Here is an 18,453-nt window from a genome sequence, read left to right on the forward strand (position 1 = left end):
TTCAGTTTTTGTGTGATTTTCAGTAAAGTTGTAAGGATAAAATCGCAGATGAACAGCCCAAGGCAAGCCTGAGGCTTCCACACATTCGTCTATGACCAAACACCTTCAAACAACCAACAGTTTAATCAGTTTATAAGGTAAAAAAAAAAAAAAATCGATTTTTTTAAATAACAACAACAAAGATGAATAGGATGGGAATAGGATGGGGTGCGCCTAGAAAAAACTGGGGGGCACATTTACTATGGGTCGCATATTGAGGGTTAATTAACCCTCGATATTCGACCATCGAAGTAAAATCCTTTGACTTCGAATATCGAAGTCGAAGGATTTACCGCAAATGCTTCGATCGAACGATCGAAGGAAAAATCGTTCGAACCATTAAATCCTTTGAATCGAATCGATTCGAAGGATTTTAATCCATTGATCAAAGGATTTTCCTTCGATCAAAAAAAGCTTAGAAAGCTTATGGGGAAGGTCCCCATAGGCTAACATTGGTGCTCGGTAGGTTTTAGGTGGCGAAGTGGGTAGTCAAAGTTTTTTTTTTAAAGGGACAATACTTCGACTATCGAATGGTCGAATAGTCAAACGATTTTTAGTTCTAAACGTTCGTTTCGAAGTCGTAGTGGAAGGTCGAAGTAGCCAATTCGATGGTCGAAGTAGCCAATTCGATGGTCGAAGTAGCCAAAAAAAACTTCGAAATTCGAAGTATTTTTCATTCTAATCCTTCACTTGAGCTAAGTTAATGTGCCCCTTAAAGTATAACTAAAAAAGTATGGCAGAAATGTTGTATACTGTCATTATGTTTTAGGTGTTTATACCAACCCGAGGCCACCACAGCTCTTTAGCAGGGAAGATCTGTGCCTCCAAAGTTGCCCCCAGTAGTTTTGCATCTACCTTTATGCTGATTTACTGCACATACTCTATGCTGCTTACCTTAGCTCAGAGACTGACTCACAAGAGAATGTATATATAGCATATACATGTCATACTGTTAGGCTGATTAGTAAATATTACAGATTATTGGTACATGACAGCTCAGCTTTGATGCCGGCGCCCATTTTGACGCTGGCAAATTGACGCCAGTTTCACAAATTCGCCCATCACTAGTGATGACCTCTAAGCTTAGCTTCTCAACTGCAACTCAGAGCACATTGAGTATGTGCATGCCACAGCACTCAAAACAAAATTCAAGATGGGGAGCTCCCATGACAACTTTGAAGGATTGGATCATTACTACTATACAGAAGCTGAACCTTTAGGCTGGTGCTATAAGTTCAGTATATAAAATATGGTATTTCTATTTATTTTAGGATTTAGTTCTTCTTTAAAACTACAGAATGTGCTTTTTGCATCAAGTAGTAGAGTGTCCTTCTCTGGCTGCATTTAGTACATTCATGATGTAGCTATATTAAGACTCAGTTTAGTCTTCAATGATTTTGATACCACTTGCGGCAGCAAAGTGGTAAAAATTGTATATTATCTTATGGTTTTAACCAGTATTCAAAACTATGTGAACTTCAACTGGTCTGCCATTGTTCTCCATATCCCTGTACATAATGATCAGGGTGAAAATCTATATGTCACATAAGGCAATCCCAAACCCCAGTCCAGCTAAGTTATCATGTTAACATATATATAACTTAAGGAGAGTTCAGGTTTTTGGAGAGGCCTTAATATACTATCCCTCTCTAAAATAAAATGTATCGTCCTTCTCTCTACAAGCCACACAATCAAGCAATGCTTAGTTCTCCCATGGGTCGAATATGGTATATTTAAAGATCTACAAAAGCTATGGCAATGATACACACAATATTATATATATTTCACTTCAATGAACAATTAAATTAACATTGCTAGTGAAACTGTACAAAATCACAGCAAATTATTGTTGTGTGATGTTCTCATTACATTTTGTTCCAGGCCTGGTAATATGCACTTTTTTTTTCAGTTAAACACCGATTAGCCTTCAGGCATTTTATAGAATTAAAGTTTGTAATAGACAAGCAGTGCCAATACTATTCTTAAACAAAGAATTTTTATATACTTTAGACAACCGCTAAAACGTTAATCTCAGTTAAATGGATTGAACAGGAAGTTGCGTATATTCCTAAATCAATTTGTGCTCCATCAATGGTTCAGCACTGGTACAAGAATCTCTCAAATAAATGGAAACAGTACAGAAGTACAGCTTTTCCAGCTTCATAAAAGGCCACGAGAGACCTTAAAATGTGGCATCCATGGTTTGAATCAATGTTTGTCCAGTAAAGGCTAGAAATAATTATTTTTTTTTGTAGATACCTAAAAATGGGTTAACTAGGAACTAAAAGTGGCCAAGTCTATACATGCACTGCTTCCCATGAGCAACAGAAATCTGGGGAGTCTTTTGGAAAGTTATTATCATACTTTATATCAACTTAATGAACTTTTTGTCTTTTTACTAACCTACTTTATGTGTAAGCCTGTGCTCCACAGCCTGGTCTTGTTGACATTTATTACCAGTGTCTAGGCAAATATATATATATATATATATATATATCTGAGTGTTTAATAAAGCTTGGTCCAGGTAACAGAACCAATCATTTATATATTAACCAGTTTGATGCCTGTTTTGCATCTTACTACCATAATTATCTAAAATGATCACACTACAATTACATTCTGAATGATGTCCTTTTCTTTCATAAAAAAAAAGATTTATGCGATTCTGATTTTCCTCTAATGAGAATTATGTAAATGTTCATTTCAGTACTGACAACAGGGTGCGAGTTACCCAGAAGTGTGAGTTATATTTATAACAGTTCTATTTTCCCACTGTGGTGGATGACTGGGAGATCCAAGATGTGTCTGGGTTCACATGTGTCATTTATATAATTTAAAACAATTACACATAAGAAACAATAAACTATATTAAAGAGTACAATTACATTTTTATCAAAGGTCTAGGATTTATTGTCCAATAAATATTTAAATATATAAACTTGTATAGGTTATGGAAATTTGTGTAGTTATAGATTTACCCTTCTATAGATATATCTAAAAGCAAGAATAACAAACCTGTACCTCTCCATATATTGCAACTCCTGGGGCATGCTTAGTTGCTTACTAAATGCTGAAATATTTTATGTTTGGTCTGTATATTCATCTAAAGTATGGGTGTTCGGAGAAAATTTTCTGGGGGGGGCAAGTAGGCAAAGGCATCAAATTACTTGTACCAATATTTTGGTTTCAGAATCTACAAAGCTTTTTATAATATAAAAAGTAGTACAAACTGCATACGTGTAGCATTCTCATTCTGTTACTGACACTTTAGGGTGGTGGCACATGTGAAGATTCAGGAGAGCGACAAATCTCTTCTTCGGGCGATTCATTTGACTTCAGATTTCCAAAGTCGCACGAAGTTTCCTTGTGAGGCAACTTTGGGCGACTTCGGAAATGTATGCCATCCCGGCAGGAAGGCATTTGCGGAGATAAGTCGCCCGAAGAAGAGTATATTTCTCACTGGGCGATTAATCTCCCCCGAATCTTCACGTGTGCCACCACCCTTACCATCAATTGGATCATTCCAATTTGGCCCAGCATGTTGGGTGACCTAATCAGCCTTAGATATGCTCAATCAGTGACCTCTCCAAGTGAGCGAATAATGCAGTGTATGGCCAGCTTAAATGTATTCTGTACTGTATAACACAGTTTACAAGGTTATTTTGAATTCTTTCATAACAGTCTGTAATTTAAAGAGTACTTTTTTTTTTAAACCCCATCCTAGTAAGGGTCAAGGGTGTCTGCTCTCTGGATTTACATTTTGACTTTTTGCTCTATCACAAAGCTAGCCAGCATTACACAGTACCCACACACACATATTCCGCGCTAATGCATGGCATGTACATTTAGTGCTATGACATATACATTTAGCAAGGCAAGTCAGTTCATCAGATAAAATAGCCACCTTGCTAGTCTGTGTAGAACCAAAGCAGTGCCTTCCATTCAAGAGAAATAAAAATGTTCAAGTGGACTGAGAGTGGACAAACTGATTATAAATCAACTTTTTAAAGTAACGACAGCAGGAAGATGTGTACAAAATGTCCTTTATTTTGGCTGCCAACAACCTACTTTCTAGGTGGTTGACAAAGGGTTAACATAATGACAAGAATGTAGAATTTATATTTAAGCATTCTGTAAGCTAGGGGAAAGCTGCATTATTACCAGAGTGGTGTGGTGGTTTAGAAGGCCAAGGTTTAAAAGATAAGAGATATCCAAATAGAAGGCCTGATAGTACAGTACTTATGTTGTGGGAGGCATAGGCAAAGGTGAGCTTAAAGCAGAAACAAAGAGGTAGAAGAAGGACAGGAGCGAAAGGGGTTGAAGTTCAAATATATAGATTATATAAATATTATGGATAACATATAATATTTTCTATAATATTATAGATATTTATAGCTAATATATAAAGGAGTGAGGAGGCATAGGGGTATTAGAAACTGAGAGGTGATTGTGGAGTAAATCAGCAGAGTGAAAATATCAATATAAATATGAGAAGTGAATAGGGTTAAAAGATTCAATGAGACAGTGGGACAAGGATCTGGAGGGGTCAATCTGCTTTGTGGCAAATACCCTGGAGAGAATAGTTGTAGGTAAACTAACATCCTACTTGTACCTATAAGATTTAACAAATGTGAAAATAAATATTTACACAGCTATCTATACTCAAGTTCATTTACAGTATACTCTCTATCACACACACACACAGATGCCCACCTGCTCTGATTTTATGCTTCTTCACACAGAGGAGGAACAGGAATTTACTGAGGGAAGGGGCAGAGCTAAGACGGAACTGCATGAGAATAGGCAGCAAACCCATTTTTGAAGGGGTGCTAACCCCAGGATTTAAGCCTTACTTAAACATGAGGCAGCTCTTTAACAGAAATCTTAGGAACTGTGCTCATATAACAAAACAAAAGAAAAAAAAAAAAATATATATATATATATATATACAGTATATATATATATATATATAGCAAGAGAATATAATGTATTATTAAGTACAAGTCCAGGGGGGGAAAAGTGCCCCCCTTGCCCCTATGTTAAACCATTCTCTGTCCCATTATGGCAGAGCTGGACCAAAGCTGAACAGTGCCCAAGGCCGACCCTTGCTGTCATTCTCCCCTCTCAAGCTCCCTCCATTCTAGTTTCCCCCACCCATACCTTTGGCAACTTCCATATAGCTCCCAATCGCACACACCTCACTTGTAACCATTAGTAAGAGGATGCAGAAGAGGAACATCTCTAGCCTACTCTTGGTTCCAGCCTTGCATTACAGCTCAGTCCATGCAGAAACCTTATCCTACCTTCTACATGGAGACTGTATGGTCATAAAATAATTTTACCAATACCTTTGCAAGCTACAGATCATAACCCCCCTACCTCCACCTATATCCATTGAGGGTAAAAAAAAAGTTTGGGTTCTCCTTGAAACCAACTGCTTAATCAGAGGCGATCCTGTAGGATGAGCTGCATTCTAATTTGAAGTAAATATATTTATTTACAAGTTTTACCTTTTCCACTTTCACCATTAGCTTCTTTGAAAGTATACTTGTATTTTTAGTGCTTAAGCATTAAGTTTTATTGGTATTTTTATGCTTAAGCTGCCAGTGTCATAACCTTTCTTATTACCTGCCACATCCATTATATCGGCATATTTATTAAGCACCCACAGTTCAACTGGAGCAAAAATTAATTGACAGGAAAAAGGCATTGATTGAAACAGAACATATTTATAAAATCCTAAGGTGGCCAGTCTTTCTGACTTTGTTGATGAAGCGATAATCATACAATGGCCATCAGACAGGAGCCTGGGTTACCTCACTGCAGTGTCAGCTATTGCTCAGGCTTCTTTTAATGATCTGTGTTTAGTCGCCCACTAGTACATTAGCAGCAGAGGTAAAGGGCTCTACTAAAGATTTCCCTGTGATGGCACAGTTAATGTGCTGTGGCTAGTTAATGAGCAAAATACTGTCTGCAGCAAATAAAGCACAATTAAATTAAGGAGGGGTTGGAAAAAAACTTTCTTACAAAATATAATAGTTTAGCAAGTAAGTAAAGTGCAATATTAGCAAAGACTGAGTTAGGAATAATTATAATGTCTGGCAAAGCTTGTTACTAAATTTCAATCATTTAATTGTAATTTTAGCTTGACATTCACTCAGGTTTTAAACTATTGAATCTTAAAAATAAAACTTCACATATGTGTTATTTGATGCACTCTGCTTGGAGGAATTGTCAGTGAACAATATCAGCTTGTAGCCTGTCTCAATAAATTCTATCTTTGTGGAAAAACACTGGCCACATACCATCATATTGTCCCAGCAAGTCATTCCTATGCTATATGGAGATAGATGTGGGAGAACACATACGCCAATCTGATCATTTCATTGTTTATTTCACCTGCATGTAAAAAATTGCAATCCAGTTTTCTGCAAAAGGGTCACCATAAAAAAATGTACAGGTATGGGACCTGTTGTCCAGAATGCTCGGGACCTGGTTTTTTTCCGGGTAACAGGGCTTTAGGTAATTTGGATTACCTTAAGTATACAGAACAAATCATTTACATATTAAATAAACCCAATTGGATTGTTTTGCCTCTAGTAAAGATTAATTATATCTTAGTTGGGGTCAAGTACAAGGTACTTTTTTTTATTACTGAGAAAAAGTAAAAAAATTTAAACAATTATTGATTATAATGAAGTCTGAGGGAGATGGCCTTCATGTAATTCGGAGCCTTCTGTATAATGAGTTTCCAGATAATGGATCCTATATCTCTACTTAGTTGCAAAGTCTTCTCTTACACTTCATCTGTGTCTCAGATGCCCTTGCACATGTTGATGTTTATAGCTTAGTGCTTTCCTTTGAACATTATCAAGTCTTTTCAGTATCAACTCTACATCAGCCTCAGTTTTATTTGAATATAAAATTTGTTTACCTTAATTTTTCAGTTTTCAATTATTGATTTATAACTAGTCCTCAGACTGCAATGCAGAATTAAATGTGTTTGATTCTCCCCCATATCTAGTACCTGTGCATCCACCAGCAACTAAGCTATATCATAGTTTCAGTTACTAATTAATCTTGAATATTTATTTTCTGGTATTCCATTAAATATCTTACATGTAACATGTATAAGTGTCTGTCCCTTACAGAGAAGCAAAAAGAGATTTGGAGCTTATTATGGTGCCTTTCAGGTTCCAGTTATGATATGGATCTGATATTCTCATACTACAGTATATATATTAATTTACATTGTTAAGAGGTAAGAGGAGGGCCAAGTGAAATGTTTGATTATAAAGGTGGGACTTGAGTAGTATTGCATTGAAGATTTGATCACTGTCTTTGGAGCTGTCTTAACAGCAGGTGTTAAAAAAAAGAATAAAACATTTTACGGCAAAGAAGTTTACGAAACTATTTTTGTAGTTTGAAAAAGTCCCCTTGGGGCTGGCAGTCTAGGGCACATAGACAAACACAAGAAGTTGTCTGCACTCAACCCAGTATCAATATATTTAGGACCAAAATAGGGATCTGTTATTCGGTATATTTATCAAAGAGTGAAGCTAGAGATCACTATAGTCCTCTTTATTCATTTCTATGGGATTTTTAGGTTTCAATATTTTTTATTGAAATTTTTTTTAAAATAGAACATACAGTCATATAATATGACATATCTTATTAATAACAGTAAAATGTTTACATCACAAGATAAACACAGATAAACGGACCAGGTCTGAAACTTTAATGTATAAAGAATTGGTTAATAGCTGTAATTATACATTAAAACATTCTTACAACTTTATTTTTGTTGTTTTCCTAAATGGAGCAGAGCCTAATAGAAACTGGGGGACCAAGATCCTCCCTGCTAAGTTTCCAAGGGTCACATCCATCCCTTAAGGATATATGCAGTGCATTTGTGTCCTTTTAACTAATAAACTTTACGTATTATTTTTATTTGTAGATATGTCTACTATATTAAGGTCTATGGGATTTTTAAAGGTGTATTTACCAAATGGTGAACTTTCACCATTTGATAAATACGCCTTTCAAAATCCTATAGAAATAAATAGAGAGTGGCGGAATTTACCGGAATAAACTCCTTTATATTTTACATACTACCTCCTAGTGGGCAAACCATAGCCTAAAGTAAATCCCAGTGGACCCAGGAAGGGAGATAGCTGCCTGGGTATATCACTTAGGTGTCCAAATGCAAAGGGGGAACTGCCTGAGTAAAATATACCCAGATCTCAGGGTCCCTACAAATGCTTACAAGATTTTCTAGAAGATGTAATGTGTGAAGATCCAAATTATGGAAAGATCCATTATCTGGAAAACCTGAATCACGCATGAGTTCTAGGATCTCAGCTACTTAAAATGCAGCCGTGTAAGTGTAAGATTAATTTTGGATCCTTTCAGTACTTATAAAGACATCATTTATGCCTAGCCCTGGCTTTTCATAATCTTCAAGCGTGCAGTGTATATTCTTGATGTGCTGGAAAGGCAATTACAGTAATTAATGACAGAGTTCAGAGTTATCAGTGTACTTTCAGCCATCGAAGCTATACAAGTGTCTTTCAACCTTTTCATTACACTGCACTGTTACCAAAACCATTATTTCCTTAACCCAGCCTGATGTGTTCTATCACTTGCAGACTGGCACCCTCTGCAAGCCAGCAAAGACTATCAATAACTAGAGTAATTTCTTCAAACGTTAATAAACAGCTTCTTTGCAATGCAATGCATATTTTGCTTTTTAGTTTCTCTATAAGCAGACTAACTCCTCCTTTTTGGAAGGAAAAACAGCACTGTCAGGTAGAAAGTAGGTATCCTGTCACGTCTGGTTATCTGCATCCCTGCCACGGTTGCCGCTAAATTGCTTGTTGATAAATTAGGCTATTTAAGAGCGAGTGATGCTGGCATTACTGTTATTAATGAAGCTGGAGTACAAAGACATTAAAAGTAGCCTGGCTTCTAGAATGCATCCTCATGTGTGAGTAATATGCAGTTCAATTATGTGGCTTTAAAACTGATTCAAGAACAAGAGAAGGATATACTGTGCCAGTATAAATTGGCCAGCGAAGGTTACTTAGATAATTATGCAGGAATTAAACCAACAATTAATTCGTTAGCAGCATTAATTAGCAGATTCTATCTTAAAACACTCAATAATATGTCCATACTTTTCAAGTAAAGTCAGACTTGGTGCTTAAAAGAATGGCTCATATACAAAAACAAGTCCAATTGCAAAGCACTAAAATGGGTGTGAGTTTGGATGTACTTTGCTTCTATGCATGTCCTTACAAAATGTAGCACCAATAAAAACATTTAGCCTGCTTTACACACACACACACAATTATTATTGATTCCATGTGGTAGAAGTGACTCCATTTGCACACAATTTAACAAAGCAGATTCAAATGTGCATCCACATTAATGAATCATGTTCATGTTTTGTTATTTGTTACCAGGTGCCCAAGCTGCAACTGATTTGTACACTTTACACAGAGCACTGCTTAGGTAAATTATCTAGATAACAAGCTTATATTAAGGCTGCAAACTCAGTTCAAAACAGATTATTGTTTATTATAAGTTTATTGGTACAGGTATGGGATCCATTATCCCATAGACTCCATTCTATCCAAATAATTCTTAAAAATGACTTCCTTTTTATGTAATAATAAAACAGCACCTTGTACTTGATCCAAACTAAGATACAATTAATCCTTATTTGAGGCAAAACAAACCTGTTGTGTTTAATTGATGTTTAAATTATATTTTAAGTCAAAGTGAAAGTAAACTTTATTGTCATCTCAGCAGTATACCAATACACAGTGAAGATACAAACCCTAAAGAACTATTTGGGGTTATTACACATACAGTAGCTGAGATTAATGTATGCACTTTCCTTGGGTATGTTCTCTACCGGTTTATAATCACTTTATGGAATAATGCATAAAGATTTATGTTTTAGGCTGGTATATACATTCTCTCACTTGATATTGATATCAACATATACTCAGGACATCTCTAAAAGTTAAAATTATTACAGCTGTAAAATCATAGCGATACATAAAAATGATTTAAAATGGCCAGCATGTTAGCAAAACTGATATTCAATACCTATAACTTGTATAAAGCATTGTAAAAATGCAAAATGGGGGAGGGTGGATGAGATGTTTCTACCTGCTCAGATAATAAGAAAGTGAACTGCTACTTCCCCTGACATCACATCACTCTCTGACTCCACCCTTGGGCCCCGGCCATTTGCTGATTTAATTAATTACTTCTCACCTAAACACAGCTACATGTGATTCTGCCCATCTCTAACCTAGACTAGTATAATTTGGCTGCTGGTCATTTGGATCCCTTGTCATGCAGCCCCTGTGCTTATAGCTCCAGGGCTTTCCTTTCAATCATGCCAGTTATTATTGTGAAAAAAAGAAACAGTTCAACATATGCAGGAAACACATTTAACACATTTAAGCAATGAAGAACTATAACTTCCACAGAGGTACCTGGTAGATCCTAATCTTGGTGAACTTTCTTTATCGTATCCATGTAATAGGGTAACCAAAGCATGTTTTCTAATTCATGGTATCAAAGGGGACCTGTCACCTAGACATAAAACGCTCTATAATAGAAGTCCTTTTTAAATTAAACATGAAACCCAAATACTCTCGAGGTACATCATTAGTACGGGGGGGGGACAGAGACTTTTCAGTACAGGCACCATGCTGGTTCGTGCAGGGTCTCTAGTGGGGGGCAGTTAAAAACTCAGATGGTGATTTCATACTCCTCTAAAGGAAATATGCAACATTTATGTCCTAATATACGTATTTGTATTATTCTTTATTTATTTAGTCTTATTAAGAAAGATAATTCTGCCAGATCAGATTTTATACTCTGTTTAACGGGGAGCATTTGCACTTCCTTCAATTTCCCAAATTAAATGTTGTAGTAATAGCACTTTTTAAGTGACCAATTAACCACAATAATATTTATTTCAGACCATATTTTCTCTTCACACTTTTATGCTGTTCCAGTGGAACAAGTGCTGAACTCTACCTACATAAATAAACTTCTACAACAGGATGTGCATTTTGAATCTGAGTAGACAAATGCTGTATGTGAAAGGGATTGTTCAAAATAGCTTTAGTGTCAAAAAGCATAGTTATAAATAGACAAAAGACAATAAGATTGATTTGAAATTAATCTCCTTCTGGTGTCAGTTACCAATAATAGACTTATCTGTTCCTAGATCAATATGTACAGGTAGAATATGTAAAGAGTCAAATGCTTTTGTTTCATTGAAAGATGAAAATTTAACCCCAGGTAAAAACTGGTTCAGCTTTAGCTCTAAGTCAGACAGATGTTTGGAGATGAGGAAGAAATCAATGAAAGGCATGTTTGCTGCTCCCTAGTGACACATTCACTGTGTTTTTACTGATGCTGCTACATGCTCTCCCCAATGTCTCTGCTCAATAGAACTCACATAAAGGACTTTGGTGTAATGTACTGTTTACAATCAAACTCGAGATGAGCCAGACTAGTATAGAACAACAGAAAGAACAAATATCAAGATGTTATGTCTAAAAAGGACAACCAGGAAGGGTTGTGAACTTAAATAAACTGCCTGTGAATCTAGATGAGGTTCATTCATGGTAAACCAACCTACAATCCATACATGCAATAAGGAACCACTGATATCAACATTAAAATGATTAGTTTTAAATAGCATTTAATATTTTATCTTGGAAAAAGCCTGCTAACATTTGCCATGTGCTATATGGCATTGGGGTTCTGAATTCCCCCCCCCCCAAAAAAAAATTCATATAAAACTAAAGGGTTGATTTCTACAAGGTTGTAAAGAGATTTGACCTAAAACTTTTTTTTTTTTTTTTTGGATAAAACTGGCCTTGGCAGAGTTATGGCAGATGAGAGACAGGGGCCCTGGACAGGTGTTTAAACAGAGTTATTTCTGCTATTTATTATCACCAGAGGATGGACCTCATTCTTTTTGGGTCTATATAGGTTTTTTCCACTCAAAACAAAAATAAGGCACAATTTCTTAAGAGGCATTCAGTACTATATGCTTTGCTACAATCTTTTGAAAAAGACACCCTCTCATGAAGTCTTACTGTAAAGCCCATAGTGAATCTATCAATGGAGGCTTCTTCCCACCAAAAGCTCTACCAAGCCTCCAGCCTCCAGGAAACCAAACACTGCTTTTAAACAACCTGAGGAAACACAAGTTGGTTCCTCCAGTCACCTGGACAGAGATAAATTCTTTCTTGATGTATTTCTAGAGTGTGGTCAGTTTATGAAGGTTCTGAATATGTATTTCCTGATACCAAAGCATACCAGTCCAGTGTTAAGTTTACCATATAAATCCATGTAATAGATAGCCAATTACCTTTAAGTTCAAACAAAGCATAATAAATGCAGAATCATAAAATGCCACCAAGTTATTAATCTACCAACCTTTAAAATGAGAGGAGACGTTAGTAAAAATCATAGAGATAGCAATGGGGTATTAATATTCATGTTGCATAGAGTTATAATACTGCAATATAAATTACCTGCCTTAATTTTAAGAGGAGAAAATAATAAATGCAGTAAATATGATAATTAGGAATGTATTCTGTTTTAATTACATTCATTAGGTTATTAGTATTACATAGTTATTTAAATGCAGGTCAGATTTGATTTATTGTTTCCTAATTTATTTGTTGCACAATTATAAAACTATTATTCACTACTAGATAAATTTTATAATGCTTTCACTGATGGTTGTGTGAAACTAGGAATAAAGTCAAGAGTCATAGAGTCAAGAGAAAAAAAGGAGGATTCTTATTATCCTTTTTTTATTGTGCAGTGTTGCTTTAGGAATTGATCTCTGTGACTGATGGACTTCAGCTTTAACCTTACATAACATGCATGCATAATATTTAGATGGAACAACATTGTAATGCTAGATTTATGTTTAAAAAAAAATAAAAAAATGTGTGTGTATATATATATATATATATATATATATATTATAAATTTTATAAATATATATATATATACTTTGTTTATTTTTTTTAACATAAATCTAGCATTACAATGTTGTTCCATCTAAATATTATGAATAATATTGTGAATAAAGTACCCCCTCTTGTAAAATATAAGGATATTATAAGTTACGGAGGAGTTTCATGACCATATAAAAACACTTTATTTATTATAATACACAAGTTTCAGTGAGTCATGTGACAGAAATGACATCAGAACTCACCGTTTATAAGTCATATGAAAAAGTTTGGGAACCCTCTCAGCCTACATAGTTATTTACTCCACTTTCAACAAAGAAGATAAAAGTGGTATGTCTTTCATTTCCAAGGAACATCTGAGTACTGGGATGTTTTATGAACAAAGATTTTTAGTGAAGCAGTATTCAGTTGTATGAGATCAAATGTGAAAAACTGAAAACAAAATGTGTGTACCCTTGTAATTTTGCTAATTTGAATGCATGTAACTGCTCAATACTGATTACTGGCATCTCCAAATTGGTTGGATTAGCTCGTTAAGCCTTGAACTTCATAGGCAGGTATGTTCAATTATGAGAAAAGGTATTTAAGGTTGCCAATTGCAAGTTGTGCTACTGTTTGACTCTCCTCTGAAGAGTGACATCATCAAAGCAACTCTCAAAAGATCTGAAAACAAAGATTGTTCAGTATCATGGTTTAGGGGAAGGCTACAAAAAGCTATCTCCGAGGTTTAAACTGTCAGTTTCAACTGTAAGGGATGTAATCAGAACATGAAAGGCCACAGGAACAGTTGCGGTAAAACCCAGGTCTGGCAGGCCAAGAAAAATACAGGAGTGGCATATGTGGAGGATTGTGAGAATGGTTACAGACAACCCAAAGATCACCTCCAAAGACCTGCAAGAACATCTTGCTGCAGATGGTGTATCTGTACATTCTTGTACAATTCAGTGCAATTTGCAGAATATCTTTATGGCAGGGTGATGACAAAGAAGCCCTTTTTGCACTCACGCCACAAACAGAGTTGCTTGTTTATGCAAAAGCTCATTTAGACAAGTCACAGTCATTTTGGAACTGATGCTTTGGACTGATGAGACAAAAATTTAGTTATTTGGTTGTAGCAAAAAGCGCTTTGCATGGCGAAAGAAGATCACCGCATTCCTAGAAAAACACCTGCTACCTACTGTGAAATTTGGTGGAGGTTCCATCATGCTGTGGGACTGTGTTGCTAGTTCAGGGCTTGGGCCCAGCATCAGTCACAAATTTGAAGTTACCCAGGGGTTGGATATTCCAACAAGACCATTACCCTAAACACACTTCGAAATCTACAAAGGCATTTATGCAGAGGGGGAAGTACAATATTCTGGAATGCCGTCACAGTCCCCCAACCTGAATATCATCGAATATCATCAAAGATCTATCGGATGATTTGAAGCAGCTATCAAATTTAACTTAACTGGAGAGATTTTGTATGGACGAATGTTCAAAAATACCGCCATCCAGAATCCAGACACTCATCAATGGCTATAGGAGGCATCTAGAGGCTGTTACATTTGCAAAAGGAGGCTCAACTAAGTATTGATATAATAATATCTCTGTTGGGGTGCCCAAATTTAAGCACCTGTCAAATTTTGTTATGATGCATATTGCATATTTTCTGTTAATCCAAAAAACATTTTGTCACTGCTGAAATACTACTTTTCCATAAGGCAAAGAATTGAGTGGTTCCCTTTTTCATATGACTGTATACACACACACACACACACACATATACATACATATATATATATATATATATATATATATATATATATATATATATATATATATATATATATATATAAATGAACAAAAACCAGCACCAAGGGTCTTCCAGTGATGAAAATATTGTATTGTTACATAGTATGCAAAACCGACGTTTCGGTCCCCATCGGGACCTTTATTAAGGTAAATAATACATACAAAAATCTTGTTTAAATAACCTCCACCCACAAGGTAAGGAGGTGCTCATGACATCATGTGCATAAATTATTTTGAGGGAACGGATAAGTATGCACCGTTCCACGATACGGGCGGCATTGGATGTAAATTATGATAGAAGAAAAGTTAAACAAGATATATCAAAACAACCCATTGCACAACATTGGTTAAATGCGAGGCACCCTATTTCTGCATTTAAGTGCATGCCAATTGACTGTGTAAAAGTCCCACGGAGAGGTGGGGACATGGACCAAATGCTACGCCGCAAAGAAGCGTTTTGGACATATGAATTGGGATGTGTGGCCCCGAAAGGTCTCAACACTTCACTTCAACTGAACTGTTTCTTAACGAACAGATAAGAACCCCCCAGTACTGTAACTGTTCACTGAAGATATATGCGGTTCACCTGACAGTAGTGCTATAGTCCTGTGTAATACACATTTGGCATTAGAGAAACGTATTAATAATTGGGAATGCGATATATGTCAATAGATTTTGACTTTATGCGCAAAATGTGTTTAAGTAAATAAGTCAGTTGGACTAGGATTATGGGTAATTTGTTACACCGTGAGGAAGCTAAATTGGTTTAAAATGATTAGCACTGTTATTTAAATAGAAGCACTTTATGCATTATGTTGTTGCAACACTTTTTATAACATATTTAATATATTTATTATTATATATCTTAACACAAGTCGGTCATTTTAGAGTATTTTACTGCTGTATAGCCATACTTATCCGTTCCCTCAAAATAATTTATGCACATGATGTCACGAGCACCTCCTTACCTTGTGGGTGGAGGTTATTTAAACAAGATTTTTGTATGTATTATTTACCTTGATAAAGGTCCCGATGGGGACCGAAACGTCGGTTTTGCATACTATGTAACAATACAATATTTTCATCACCGGAAGACCCTTGGTGCTGGTTTTTGTTCATTTATCTACATATAATATACCACCGTGCACAGGGGCAGCTACAAGGTAGCTAATTAGGAAAGGTGGTGCTGTCCACAGACCTGTTTATATATATATATATATATATATATATATATATATATATATATATATATATATATATTGTGGGGATTTGCTCAATTGGTGGCTGCAGTGCTTGCATAACATGAGGTGAACAGTGGAGTGAACAGTGAACAGTGGAGTTTGTAAACAGGACCAGGCCTACTCGTTTATTCAAAATAACAAAGTTGAAAACAGCTTACTTCAGCATGGCATAAATCCAAACAGTCAGGAACTTTCAATGCCTTACAAGCCCCAGTACCTCTCCCACACAAAATCCGTAATGGACCTAGGAATGGAAGCTTCATCCCACTCAATGCTCTACGAAGCCTCCAGACTCCAGGACCCAGACCAGAAATTCAAAACAACTCGGAGAAAACTCATAAGCTGGTTTTCTCCCTATATCTATTCCCTGGAGCCCCTCACTATGTATAGGTAAGAAACCTAGGTGAAATATAGACACCATTTATTACTTTTCAGCTGGTGTCTCACAATATATATATATATATATATATATATATATATATATATATATATATATATATATATATATATATATATATATATCTATCTATCTATCTATCTATATATATATATATATATATATATATATCTATATATTGCAAAGCTGCAATGCAAAAAAAACTGCCAAGCACTAAAAATGATGGTAAACACCTTTGGAATGATATATGAGCTAATGTAAGAGACAAAGAAAGAGAGGATCATTGGTTGCCCTGCTAAATTATTTTTGGTGGGCCAACATATCACAGAGAGCTATAAAGTAGATAAGGGCAGTGAATAACAACTGGCATACAGACTTACAAGCCTGCAGAAGTAGTAGAAAGATGCAGATGATGAAACAGAATAAGATGAAATGACGTAACATAGTAACATAATAATATAGTAAGTTCGGTTGAAAAAAGACACATCCATCAAGTTCAACCTTTTAACTCCTTTAAAAGCCTAATTGCTGGCTGGGGAGGATTTAGCCCTTAGTGAAAAAACAGCGTTCAACGGACATTGATTACAGGTAATGCTAAAATGCACATAAAATATAAAACAAGTTAGGGACCGCCATTCGGGGTTTACCTTGACGTGGTATGGTGGCTTATCAATTTTATGATCATAACTTTGTAACAAAATAACCCCTGTTTTGGGTACATATGCAATAGCATTTATTATACTTATATATACTTTAAAGCCTTTAGAGTGCTCCCACAACCCCCCTGTTTTGATATTGTATATTTAGCCAGGAGCTGTGGCATAGCTTCAGTGGTTGTAGCACCCCATACCCCCCCTTTAAACTAGTGGTGATCCTATGCTTTTAAAATTGGGCGTTTGTTTTGGGAATATCTCTCCTTTAAAAGCCTGATTGCTGGCTGGGGAGGATTTAGCCCTTAGTGAAAAAACAGCGTTCAACGGACATTGATTACAGGTAATGCTAAAATGCACATAAAATATAAAACAAGTTAGGGACCGCCATTCGGGGTTTACCTTGACGTGGTATGGTGGCTTATCAATTTTATGATCATAACTTTGTAACAAAATAACCCCTGTTTTGGGTACATATGCAATAGCATTTATTATACTTATATATACTTTAAAGCCTTTAGAGTGCTCCCACAACCCCCCTGTTTTGATATTATATATATATATATATATATATATATATATATATATATATATATATATATATATATATATATATATATTGCAAAGCTGCAATGCAAAAAAAACTGCCAAGCACTAAAAATGATGGTAAACACCTTTGGAATGATATATGAGCTAATGTAAGAGACAAAGAAAGAGAGGATCATTGGTTGCCCTGCTAAATTATTTTTGGTGGGCCAACATATCACAGAGAGCTATAAAGTAGATAAGGGCAGTGAATAACAACTGGCATACAGACTTACAAGCCTGCAGAAGTAGTAGAAAGATGCAGATGATGAAACAGAATAAGATGAAATGACGTAACATAGTAACATAATAATATAGTAAGTTCGGTTGAAAAAAGACACATCCATCAAGTTCAACCTTTTAACTTTTTTGACCTGCCTAACTGAAAGTTGATCCAGAGGAAGGCAAAAAAACCATCTGAAGCCTCTTCAGTTTATATCAGAGGGGGGAAATTCTTCCCTGACTCCAAAATGGAGACTAGTCCCTGGATCAACTTGTATTATGAGCTATCTTCCATAACCTTGTATTCCCTCACTTGCTAAAATGCCATCCAACCCCTTCTTAAAGCTATCTAATGTATCAGCTAGTACTACTGATTCAGGGAGAGAATTCCACATCTTCACAGCTCTCACTGTAAAAAAACCCCTTCTGAATATTTAGGCGGAACCTCTTTTCTTCCAATTGGAATGGGTGTCGTTGTGTCAGATGGAAAGACCTAC

The 18,453-nt window shown here is 35.7% G+C and overlaps 1 protein-coding gene across 1 annotated transcript in view; it reads right to left on the minus strand.

Annotated features, from left to right (window-relative positions):
• Window positions 1-18,453, minus strand: part of cdh23.L (cadherin-related 23 L homeolog) — a 588,894-nt gene that overhangs the window by 435,538 nt on the left and 134,903 nt on the right. The gene's annotated exons all lie outside the window — the stretch shown is intronic.

This window comes from Xenopus laevis, chromosome 7L (assembly GCF_017654675.1).
Source record: "Xenopus laevis strain J_2021 chromosome 7L, Xenopus_laevis_v10.1, whole genome shotgun sequence".
Classification (NCBI taxonomy): Eukaryota; Metazoa; Chordata; class Amphibia; order Anura; family Pipidae; genus Xenopus; species Xenopus laevis.